The sequence below is a fragment of the Bos indicus x Bos taurus genome, chromosome 22 (assembly GCF_003369695.1).
Source record: "Bos indicus x Bos taurus breed Angus x Brahman F1 hybrid chromosome 22, Bos_hybrid_MaternalHap_v2.0, whole genome shotgun sequence".
NCBI lineage: Eukaryota > Metazoa > Chordata > Mammalia > Artiodactyla > Bovidae > Bos > Bos indicus x Bos taurus.
The window spans coordinates 58078376-58091482 of record NC_040097.1 but is presented as its reverse complement, the minus strand read 5'-3'; the positions used below and the strand labels follow the sequence as shown (position 1 = coordinate 58091482).

Here is a 13107-nt window from a genome sequence, read left to right as displayed (position 1 = left end):
CCTCTCCCTGTGGCCTTTGCTGACGGACCATAGTTACGCCAGGCGGGGCTGGCTGACTGCAGTTCCCCACACGTTTGTCAGCAGGAAGCCAGGTTGTATCAGCTATTGTTTGGGGACTATGTCAGGAGCAGTTGGTGTCAGGCACATTCTTGTCCCTTAGATGCTGTCTCCTTAGAGAATAACCTCTGGGACTGATGGATAAAGACAATAAAAGAGAAGTTCCTCAGAATCAACACTGTGTGATGATCATTTCTTTTTCTTAAATGACTTATTATGAGCTATTCCCATTTTAAATCCATCTATAAATTAGGTTTGAATTAAATCCATCTGTAAATAAGTTTATTATAAATTATCAGGAATTTATCAGTATCATTTGATGGTCTTGCTTTCGTTATGACTTAGTTGTCTGATTGGAGCCCCTTCCCTGCCCCCCACGCCCAGATCCAGGAGAAGTTGCTCCGTTGGCACCTGCAGTGCGATTCAGTACATCCCTGGCGGTGGGTGGTCATGCTCACGGCCTCAGGAAGAGATCTTCCATCCGCCTCACAGAACTTTAAAAAATACAGATCCTGGTTCTGGTCTTGGAGGAGAAAACTTAAAAATGGATAATAAAATTATAGGGTTAACTTTCACTACCAGAAAATTATTTACTTATTACTGATGTATTGGTTCAAAATTATAAACATTAGTTATTACTTATTCTGTTTTGTGAGTTTGCCCTGGTCTTCAGCTGGAGAAGAATTTGCCTGCAATGCAGGAGACCCCAGTTTGATCCCTGGGTCAGGAAGATCCCCTGGAGAGGGCATGGCAACCCACTCCCATATTCTTGCCTGGAGAACACCCATGGACAGAGGAGCCTGGCAGGTCCCACTTCATGGGGTTGCAAAGAATCAGACAGGACTGAGTGACTTTCACTTTATTCTCTTTTGTAACATGTTATTCTGATACTTAGAATGAAGGAAAGCTAGGCAACTCAGTTACAGACTGTTTACTCTCATGATTCAGATGAAAATGCAAAATGGTCCAGTGTGGGGTTCAGAATTACCTTTGCTTTGCTCTTGGACAATGAAACTTTGTTTTTGGCCTTTGAAATGACAGAACTAGAGTGTAACTCTAAAAGGTTTATTTGTGTTACACACCTACTACTTTGTAATGGTACAGAAAAAATATTTAATTTTGCTTCTTTATCAAAACTTAAGTTGCTTACAGTGTTAATGTTAAGGTTTTCTTTCTTTATTTAAAATCCTTTGAAGACTGAAAGCACCTTGAAATTTGAGGTTCATTTGAGTTATTTAAATGCATTTATCCCTAATAGAACATGTTATAACAAATGATCTTTGAGTATTTGGACTTTTATAATCCTATATTGATTTTTTTTTTCCTTTTAGGCCATATGGTCCAAAACGGTATTTTAGAATCTAAAATTGATTATTTTATTAAGAATGATCTTGCTGTTTAACCAGGTGAATTAGGAGAGTACATACACTGGCATTGCTCAGACAGGAGTAGAACAACTCCATTTAAACTGAACAAAAAGGCATAATGTAGAATCAGGAGACTTCCGTTGTGATTTATTTACTGTTTATAGCCTTTGCTTTATTACATAATCATAGGATTCTATATAAAAGCATTATGCATCCTAATTGTATAGTTCTCAGATAAAGATATAGGAATTCTAATAAATGATTTGACTTTGTGCTAAATGCCTGAAACAAGATTATGTCAGAAAGCTTTTCTGTTTGATTTTTTTTTTTTTTCCCCTATGTCATTTCAACCCGGCTGATCATAAGAATTGGGTCAGGCTGCCAGCAACTTAGGTTTGTGAAGGGAATGGAACAGCTTTTCCAGTGACAAAGAGAAATGAAATCACTTTCAATGAAAAAAAAAGAGATGCCTCATTATAGTCAGCAACAGCAGTTATTGACAGCTACACTTCCTATTAACAAGGAGCATTTAACTAAGAGTTTGGCTGTTGGATCTTTGGACTTGATCTAATTTGCCAGCATTAATTAGTTTCTTTTGAGCACAGACACTTGGTGCTCACAGCTATAGATTTGCAGGGCTAATTAGGATAGAAAATTGAACAGAATGGGGTAAGGCATTAACCTTCAACCATTACCAGCTGGGACACTGATAAAGACCACAGGGTCCAAATGCTCCTATTGATGTGAAGAGCACCCTAATGAATATCAATTTCAGCCAGGTTGCTATATTCTTACTAGTTCTGTCTTCATTATAAGTTTTAACCCGCTTTCCCGATCCCTTCATTATCTATGTCTGCACTACTGGGTTTTACTCTACACGGGTTCAGTCTGTGTTGCACACTTCACCTTCTGTTTAAACACAATTAAAATTTGTCTTAAGTAGTGGATAATGTTTAGAATGTTCCATGGTTACATCCCCTATTGCTTCTAAAATTTGACTTTTACCTATAATTACATGATTCTAATTCTATAGTTCATTATTTATAAAGTCATGGTAACTTCACCATTGCCATGTAATGAAAATTATAACCTGAAACGAGAAAATCTCAGCTTCAGGGTGACAATTAAGCAGTGTTTGTATTAAACTTGGGTCAACCTGAGAATCTTTTGTCTTTGTAAAATAGATATACTTCGTTGTTTCTTTTTGAAGAGAAAAAGAATGTACATCACTTTTTCCCTTAGAACTTAGTTTTGATTTGATGAATAAAGATGGCTTGACTTGATGATTAAATACAGAATTGAGAATCCCAGTACTACTATTATCATTTCACAAGATGATAGACTCTATTGGTAGAGCATACATCAAAAGAAAGGCATTTGTACAGTTCATTTAAATAGAAAACTCAGCTTTATAATGTTCTTCTTTTGCCAATAGCAAAGCATGAGTAGCAGTGAACAGAACCACTAAAATAAATGAACAAAGTAACGATGAGGGCTGAGTGTACTAGGGATGAACAGGAGGAAAACTCTTGAATGATGGCTAGGCTCTGCCTTTCTCCCCACTGTGTCCCCACCTCCCAAAGGCCAAAACAGAAATCCCCTTCTACCAAGTGTGGTGGTGGAATCACTGCTTTTTCTTGAATCTGCGACGTACCAGCAGACGTCAGGAGGATGGTTTGATGACCTCTGGGGGTTACTTTTCACTGTGTGACTTTTTCCACACGTTTGACTCTTCACTGATTTCATGATTTATATTTTCTATGTTAGTAATATTTTTAAGAATATTATTTGTCATATGTATTGGTAAAGTTTGCATTCTGTTGTTATATTTTTTAAAATAAAGCCTTCATAAGAGGAAGAGTAACTGAAGTGCTATGTTTTGTAAAAATTCTTTGTATTTCTTTGCTTTTTTGAAATGCATAATTAGCAGTTTATAATGTCTCTGTTGACTAGGGAAGTTTGCCTTAAAAATAGTGCATGCGTGTACTAAGTTGCTTCAGTCATGTCTGACTCTTTGTGATTTTGTGGACTGTAGCCTGCCAGGCTCCTCTGTCCATAGAATTCTCCAGGCAAGAATACTGGAGTGGGTAGCCATGCCTTCCTCCAGAGGATCTTCCTGATCCAGGAGTCAAACCTGTGTCTCTTATGTCTCCTGCGTTGGCAGGAGGGTTTTTTTTTTTTTTTTTTTTTTATACCACTAGTGCCACCTGGGAAGCAAGAACTTTTTCTGTTTTTGGTGTGACAGATCAAGGCCAGTAAAGGACTTTGACATCAGCAGTGGCCTGGAACTTTCTTTAAACTGGATATGTTCTCCTACTCTCTGACTCCTTTCATCCCTTGCACCTTCTTTTACAGTGTTTCAGTGTTTCTTTTGAATCAGTGTTTTTTGTGGCTGTCTTTTTCATTTGTTTGGAGAAGGCGATGGCACACCACTCTAGTACTCTTGCCTGGAAAATCCCATGGATGGAGGAGCCTGGTGGGCTGCAGTCCATGGGGTTGCTAAGAGTTGGACACAACTGAGCGACTTCACTTTCATTTTTCACTTTCCTGCACTGGAGAAGGAAATGGCAACCCACTCCAGTATTCTTGCCTGGAGAATCCCAGGGACGGGGAAGCTTGGTGGGCTGCCGTCAATGGGGTCGCACAGAGTCGGACATGACTGAGTGACTTCACTTTCACTTTTTCATTTGTTGGCCAATAGGTAGCATTGGTTCTAAAGGAATTGTAACAAGTTTAAGGGCGTGGATTGTTTATTTGACACATCACGGAACTGTTGTTTAATAACACAGAACCTTGATAAAAATGCCTGTCCTCTTTATCAGTCACATCATGAGAAACGCTGGACTGGAAGAAGCACAAGCTGGAGTCAAGATTGCCGGGAGAAATGTCAATAACTTCAGATATGCGGATGACACCACCTTTATGGCAGAAAGTGAAGAAGAACTAAAGAGCCTCTTGATGAAAGTGAAAGAGGAGAGTGAAAAAGTTGGCCTAAAGCTCAACATTCAGGAAACGAAGATCATGGCATCCGGTCCCATCACTTCATGGTAAATGGATGGGGAAACAGTGCAAACAGTGTCAGACTTTATTTTTTTGGGCTCCAAAATCACTGCAGATGGTGACTGCAGCCATGAAATTAAGAGACGCTTACTCCTTGGAAGGAAAGTTATGACCAACCTAAATAGCATATTGAAAAGCAGAGAGATTACTTTGCCAACAAAGGTCCGTCTAGTCAAGGCTATGGTTTTTCTAGTGGTCATGTGTGGATGTGAGAGTTGGACTGTGAAGAAGGCTGAGCACCGAAGAATTGATGCTTTTGAAGTGTGGTGTTGGAGAAGACTCTTGAGAGTCCCTTGGACTGCAAGGAGATCCAGCCAGTCCATTCTGAAGGAGATCAGCCCTGGGGTTTCTTTGGAAGGAATGATGCTAAAGCTGAAACTCCAGTACTTTGGGCACCTCATGCGAAGAGTTGACTCATTGGAAAAGACTCTGATGCTGGGAGGGATTGGGGGCAGGAGGAGAAGGGAACAACAGATGATGAGATGACTGGATGGCATCACTGACTCGATGGACGTGAGTCTGAGTGAACTCCGGGAGTTTGTGATGGACAGGGAGACCTGGCGTGCTGTGATTCATGGGGTTGCAAAGAGTTGGACACGACTGAGCGACTGAACTGAACTGAACAACTGAAATATGTTGCGTTTTACTAAATTCCAAAGGTAGATGAATTAACAAAAGAGGAACTTCAAATTAAGAATGCTTAGGATATCCTGGCAGAGAACTACCAAGGCATCATTAAAACTGATCTGAGGCCTACAGACTATGAATGGTCAAAGTAATCAGTCTTTCCAACTCTGTTACTTGAACCTGCCCCACATTTCCTACTGGTTGTTTGAATTGTACCTGTATCATCACATAATGTTTTTGCCGTATACCTAGTTCACCAATGTTGACTCACACTGAAATGGAGATGCAGCACATCTTTAGGCAAGTTTGGATCAATTAGGAGGACGAGATATAAAATCATCAAATATGATGAATGTCTGTTATGTATAAGAGTATGTTATGTAGTCTAAGGAGCATAAAGGGATTTAAGGCACAAGTCCTCTCTTTTGGACCTTCCCTGGATGTGTCAGGTTCCCTGGGCTTAGTACTTTCCTACAAAGGCTTGTTGTCCTCAGTGCACAATCATGCTCACAGCTAAGGTTTATTACAGCAAAACCAGCCAAGGGAAAAGGCACGTTGGGTGAAGGTTAGAGGAGACCAGGCGCGAGCTTCCTTGAGTTCTTACTCAGTAAAGTCAGTCAACTTGAGCATAACTCTTCTGTGGTCAAATTGTGGGGACATGTGAAGTGATGTCTTTGGGGAGACTCAGTAGAGGCTCAGGGAGTTGGTGATGTGGCAGTTTCTGCATAGCATGTACCAACATTTCAGACTCCCAGAAGGAAAGCCCATGTGGAGCACAAACCACATGCTTTACCCAGCTGGTCGAAGCACAGGGAGCGGCTCTTACCAATTAGGGAATAGTGAGAGTGCTCCCCAAATCCAGGTTCTGACACAGCTAAGGGTCAGCCTCGGAAGCACTTCTTTCTAAGGAGTGCAGTGTCAGGCCTGCCATGGTAACTCTTTCTTGCACACAGACACAGTAAAAGTTATTATGTTTAATAACTGTATTATTATTATTTTTTTGGTCATACCCTGTGGCATGCGGGATCTTTAGTTTCCCAACCATGGATGGAAACCACACCCCCTGCTGTGGAAGTGCAGAGTCTTAACCACTGGGCCACCAGAGAAGTCCCTGTATTTAGTAACTTTCTAATAGTTAAACAATTATGTTTAATTAAAGTTATTATGTATGCCTATTGGGCCTGATGTCATGTCAGTGGAATCATGGGTAGTAGACCTCTGTCAGTCACAAATCCAGCTGAATGATTTTTAAAACAACTGAGCACAGTGTTTGATGGTCATGACTCATTGACTGTGTAATTCTTGGTCACACACATTAATTCACACTTCTGCAGTAGGACTCATGATTGTCTTGACTTACAATGGTTTCTGAATAATGGCAATTTTATAATAAAATTATGTATACTTGGACATCAGTACTCTTGAATAATATGGCCAGTTCTTATTTCACAAAGAAAGATGCAGTGTATTTGTTTTAGGAGTTAAGCTAAATCTTTAAATGACTCAATTAGCAGGGAATATTGTTAGGGCATATAAATTTAGTATTTTTTTCTTTTTCTTTGGCTGCACCCTGCAACATGTAGGATATTAGTTTCCCTACCAGGTATCAAACCTGCACTCCTCAGTGGAAGGGAAGATTCTTAACCACTGGATCGCCAGGGAAGTGCTGAATTTAGTATTTTAACAACTGATTTATGCAACTCATCTCCGAAGGTTTAAGAGTGAAAAGTCTATGTTTTGAACACAAAGCCAAAAAATTACATTGCTTGGAACTTAGAAATGTTGTTAAAATGAGTAAATATTATTAATATAAAGTATGAGTTATAGCTGCTTCTATCAGTACTTCATTAACAAGTTTGTGTTATTTTCCTAGATTTCTTAGCTGTTCAACTTTCAAATATTTTGCCATAATAGACTTAAATCTTGTCATCTTATGTGCAATTAATCCAGACTTAACTGTAGTCTTTAAACAGTTCCATTCCTTGTTTATAAAATCTGAATATGAGATCACACTTCATTAAAGCTACCTGATGATTTTGAGTTGTGATTGCGATTCTTTCCAGATAATCAGGGACTGATACTCACAGCCAGTTATATTTTGGCTAGATACATTCTCATTAGAATCTTATATGTCCGTGGAAAAATTTTTGGCTTGTACAAAACTCTGGAATATGTTAAATTGATAGATGTAGAACTATTTAAGATATAACCAGTTTTTGGGGGGGATGGTCTAGAATTTGCAGCCCATCCTAAAGGAAATCAGTCTTGAATATTCATTGGAAGGACTGATGCTGAAGCTGAAATTCCAGTCCTTTGGCCACCTGATGCAAAGAACTGGCTCATTTGAAAAGACACTGATGCTGGGAAAGATTGAAGGCAGAGGAGAAGGGGACGACACAGGATGAGATGGTTGGATGGCATCACTGACTAGAAGGACATGAGTTTGAGTAAGCTCTGGGAGTTGGTGATGGACAGGGAAGCCTAGCGTGCTGCAGTCCATGGGGTTGCAAAGAGTTGGACACGACTAAGTGACTGAACTGAACTGAACTAGTAACATATAAAACAGAGAAACACAGTACTTTTTGGTTTTATTACAAGTTATTAATTTCATTACATTTAAGGAGTCAGTACGTGAAAACAATGTTGTATTTCCATGAAGCAAATCTGAACTCAGATGTTATGGAATACAGTTGTAGCCTAGTGGGTATTTTCCAGTTCATTTTTGTGGTTTACTCTTTTGGGGGATGCAAATGTAGAGTAAATCCTAAATCACATAAAGAAGAAGTTCTAAATAGAAATGATTTCTTATAATTTACTCAAATTGTTCAATTAAGTAGATATAATAGAAGTTTTGTTCTGAAGCTCAGAAACAAGTTTATCTGGCATCATATTTTAATATATTGGTTGTCTCCAAAGTGTTATATACTATTTGCATATATTTTAGTGTTTGTCAGCTTTTACATGACTAAGATATATTTTGACAAAGCAAAACAGAATTTTCAGATGCCCTTAAGCACTTGAATGGGCCCTTAGGGTTATATGGAACATAGTCATTCAAAAGTATTTACTGAGTATTTCCAATGTGTTCCTCACCATTATATGAACAGTCAGTAAAACAGACAAAAATATGTGCCCTTATAATTCTTAGATTTCAGTGAAGGAAGGTGGTGAATACCTTAAGTTATTGTAAGAAAATATAAGTGATCTAGAGAGTAATGAAGTTGGGTCAGAGCAGTGAGGATGCTGGTGTTAGACGAGGCTGCAGTTTTTAGTAGGTGGTCAGTGTAGGTCGCACCAAGGAGGTGACATTTGGACAGAATTCTCGTAGGAGGTGAAAAGGTGAGACATACAGACATCTCTGGGAGGAGCGCTGTGAACAGAGGAGTAGCACTTGGGAAGGGGCAGACGCAGTGGGCGTGGCTGGCATGTTGGAGGGGCGCTAGAAAGGTCCTTGTGGTTAGGGTGGGAAGTGAGAGTTCAGAGGGTGATGAGTGCAGGATCAGGGTCTTGAGAGCACCGAGGAGCCAAATGAAAGGACGTGATGACTTAGAGCAGTGGAGGGAGGTGGGTCTGATGCACGAAGCGCCGCACCACTCCCTGCTGTATTCGGAGTAGATGGGTCAGGGCGAGGGCTAAGCGGGGGCCAGGTGAGGGATGTGCGTGTGATGGTCCAGCTGACGAGGTGGAGGAGCAGCGGGTGGTGCCAGGGAGCAGACCTGGGGTGTCTTTGCAGACAGGGTTGAGAGAGACCTGTGGTTAACAGAGATGGGAAACCTGCATGTCTAGAAATTTTATGATTTTATTTTAGCTTCTGGCAGTCGATAGACTGGGAGTTTGGACACGTGAACTCTGAGGTGTCTGGTAGACATCTCAGTTTGAAGCCACTATATTGGACAGTGGTAAAAATTCATCACTCTTTTCAAGGGAAATGAATATTTACCCAGTTGTGGTGGGTCTGGTATGTTTCTAATGTTTTTGTGTAAGTTCTTTTAGTATATGTTTGACACATGGTGTTGACTTAGTGATAAAAACTGACACTTTTATTCCTTGGTTTTAAGATGCCACCTGGACCACTTTCCTTCCAGAGTAAATCGTGACTACATGATGTGTTTATTCAGCACACTGTCTGTAGTACTGCTGGCTGGGGACCTGGACTCACTGCACTGAAGAAGCTGAATTGGCCATTGGTGTCACATGACAGGTTGCCAAGGGTAGCGGTTATGGCTCCTCGGTGCTGACTCTGATGGTTTGTAAGTGTGCCGGCATGGTGGTGCTGTGGCTGCCGGGCGTGGTGGGTTTTTTAGGCGATGATGCACTTTGTCTAGTACTTGTCCTTTCAGCCTATGTGCTGAGTTTATCTGTGGTTACTGCTTTTTAGTTGTGGATCGTGTTTGCTTTGCTGTAAACTATTCATCTCAGACTTCACCTAGATTGAAAAGTCATTTTCTTCCAATAGCGTAAGTAATTGTTATTATTCACTTCACTTTGTGCACGTCCAATGCTGTTTTCTGTAGCACTCTTTTTGGGGGGTGTAGCCCTATGTATGTAAACTGTAGACCATTTATTTACTCATTAAAAATGCGGTCATACTCACATGGTGTGGTAATTTGGATTATGTGTTGAACTTAAATGTTTTAGTTTTATAATTTAATAGTTTCTACTATTATAGTTTAATAGTTTCTACTACTATAATAGTTCCTACTTTTTTGATGTTTAGTTTTTACTAAAATTGAAAGTCTTCTTGATTTTCATTACCCTAGTAATCTTATGAAAAATACACTCAAAATATTATGTGCTAATTAATGGTTGATTTTAGGAAGGATTGCTAGCAAATCTGAACATGTTTATTTATCATGCTAACTTTAAAAAAACATGATGTAAAATTGTGTACATAATTTAAGCCTAATGATAACAAAATGATAGATGCATATAGAAAAACATACGTTCAAAGTTTAATAAGTATCTGGAAATGTGGGAAGGAAGAAGGTGGATCGTAAGTTATTTCTTCTCCTATGTATAGTTTTTTTCATATTTTCCAAAACTTTATGTTTTTATATTACTTTCTTGAAATAAACTTATGCCCTGTATGTGCAAATGACAAGTATGTAGCTTGATGAATTAAGATGTAGTAAACATGCCTGTGTCACCACTGTTGAAGCCAAGAGACAGAAGTGACCAGAAGTCACTTTCTCTGTGTTCCCTCCCGATCACTGTCCTTTTCCTCTTCCCAGAAGGGAGCGTAGATTAGTTCACATGTGTTTTATGTAAATGGAGTTGTATGGTATGTGTTCCTTTGCGCCTCGCTTCTTCCACTGAACTTTGTGAGGCTCACCTGTGTCTTGCATGTAGTAACAGGCCTTCCCTGCCGTCGTCACGTGGCACCGTGCTGTGAACGTGCTGTTCCTCCGTTCTGCTGTGGTAGAGATTGAGGTCATTCTTGGTTTTATGCAGATAACTCTCCTGTAAACAGTTTTGTTCACGTTCTTTGGTACCTGTGTACATGTATTTCTATTATTTATATACTTAGTAGTGGTATTTCTGGGCCCTGTAATGTGCATGATAGACTTCCAGATAACTGAACGCACATACACTCAACTTTTAAAAACAACCCATGAAGTAATATGGGAGGAAGAGAGTGGATTATGGGTGATTTTTAAATTTTCATAGGTTGTTCTCCATAATGAACATATATTTCTTAAAAAATAAATCTATAAAAACTCACCATATATTTTATAATACAGTAAAGCTATAAATATATAAAGAGTAAAATTTTCCATATGTTCTATAAACGTATAGAAAGATCATAAACTAGGAAAATATTTCTAACATATGTGACAAATATTTGATATCCTTAGTATATAAAGATGTACTGTCCATGAAGAATCAGTGAATATCCAGTTAAAAAAAAAGTGCAAAGGACACAAAGCTTCTTTCTGATAAAGTACATATTATTAAACATATTCTCACTTTCAGTGGGTTAATTGAAAACCACATCCAATATGTAATTTGTGAACTTGATATGATTTAAAATTTCACAAGGGAGACTTTATGCTTCTGGCCTGGCCTAATAGCTGTATCACACACATCCTTCTGTAGAAAACAATATAAACTATGAACAAAATTTAAGGAGAACCACCTGAAGGCCTTGGAGGATAAACAAGAACAGATGGAATTCAAAGGAAGTCAAACACTGATGTTTGACTGAGAGGAAGCTGCTGCTGCTCCTGTTGCTAAGTCGCTTCAGTCGTGTCCGACTCTGTGCAACCCCACAGACGGCAGCCCACCAGGCTCCCCCGTCCCTGGGATTCTCTAGGCAAGAACACTGGAGTGGGTTGCCATTTCCTTCTCCAGTGCATGAAAGTGAAAAGTGAAAGTGAAGTCACTCAGTCGTGTCTGACTCTTAGCGACCCCATGGACTGCAGCCCACCAGGCTCCTCCATCCACGGGATTTTCCAGGCAAGAGTACTGGAGTGGGGTGCCATTGCCTTCTCCGGAGGGGAGGCTGAGACTGACCAAAACAAAAACACATTGGTCTTACTGGCTTGAAGAAACAAACACAGGGTTTGGTATAACTGCAAGCCCTGAAAAGTTTGTGTTTGTACGTGGAGGAGAGGGGAGGAGCATAAATCCCAAGGATTGAGCCAGAGAAGAGGAGCTTCGTACTCTGTGCATGAACTGTGGTCAGTCCTGAACTTCATGTGGGGCACATTCCAAGCAGCTCAGTTAAGGCTAAAAGAACTGAGCCAAAATTTGAGCTCTACTCACTGTACATTGTTGGGGAGACGGGCTTCTGCAGTTTGAGTTCAGTGAAGAAAATTGATTGTTTAAAGGAAAAAGAAAAAAAAATTCTTGAGAGAGACAGAACAGGATCCACACTTTTTACATGATATTCACAGTATTCATGATCAATGTGAAATTATTCAGTGTACACAGAAACAGGAAAATATGACGGATTCTTAAGTCAGCAGAGTCGAACTTTAGGATTAGTAAAATGATGGAATTAGCAGACAAGGATTTTATCTCAGCTGTTGTAATTGTTTAAGAATGTAATGGAAAATATGGTTGCAATGAATAAAAGGAAAATCTTAACAGAATCTGAAAGGAGAAAGACCCAAATCAAAATTCTAGAACTGAAATATCTGGTATAGAAAACCGTAGAATAAAAATGACAGAAGGAGTGATGAATATAGTGATAGATCAGTAGGAATGTTCAGTCTTAAGAACAGAGAAAAGAAGATTAAAAATGAACAGACTCTCAGGGACCTGTAGGAGCATAAGGTTGATAACCTTTATAGTAATAGGAATTGCCTACTTATCAGAATGACTACAATGAAAACACTGACAGCATTCACTAAACATAGACCTGCCCACTGACCCAGCAATGCTACCCAGAAGAAATGAAACACCTTTCATCCCTGTGCAGTTAGTACATACAGTAGCTCATCAGATAGCCCCAAACTGCAAACAACCCAGGGGTCTCTCAAAAGGAGAAAGGGTACACTCTGGAGGACTTATGCAGTAGATACTGTTCAACAGTAAAATGGAACATACTAGTGTTATGCGCAGTAGCACAGACGAATCTCAGACTGTCATTCTGAATGGCACTCTTTAAAAATATTGTGTTCTAGAACAGGCAGCATTTGTATGGTGTTCTGGAACAAGTCCCACTAATCTAAATGATGAATAGCCAGTTTAAAAATGAGCAAAGGACACAAAATTTCTTTCTGATAAATCACATATAAATTTCCGATAAAGTACATATTCAGTTCAGTGGCTCAGTCCTGTCTGACTCTTTGCAACCCCATGGACTGCAGCATGCCAGGCTTCCCTGTCCATCACCAACTCCTGGAGTTTACTCAAACTCATGTCCATTGAGTCGGTGATGCCATGCAACCATCTCATCCTCTGTCGTCCCCTTCTTCCGCCTTCAGTCTTTCCCAGCATCAGGGGCTTTTCCAGTGAGTCAGTTCTTCACATCAGGTAGCCAAAGTATTGG

General features: G+C 39.7%; 1 protein-coding gene across 2 annotated transcripts in view; it reads left to right on the top strand.

Moving 5' to 3' along the window:
• The window catches only part of CMC1 (C-X9-C motif containing 1), a 76329-nt gene that overhangs the window by 22923 nt on the left and 40299 nt on the right, over nucleotides 1-13107 (top strand). The gene's annotated exons all lie outside the window — the stretch shown is intronic.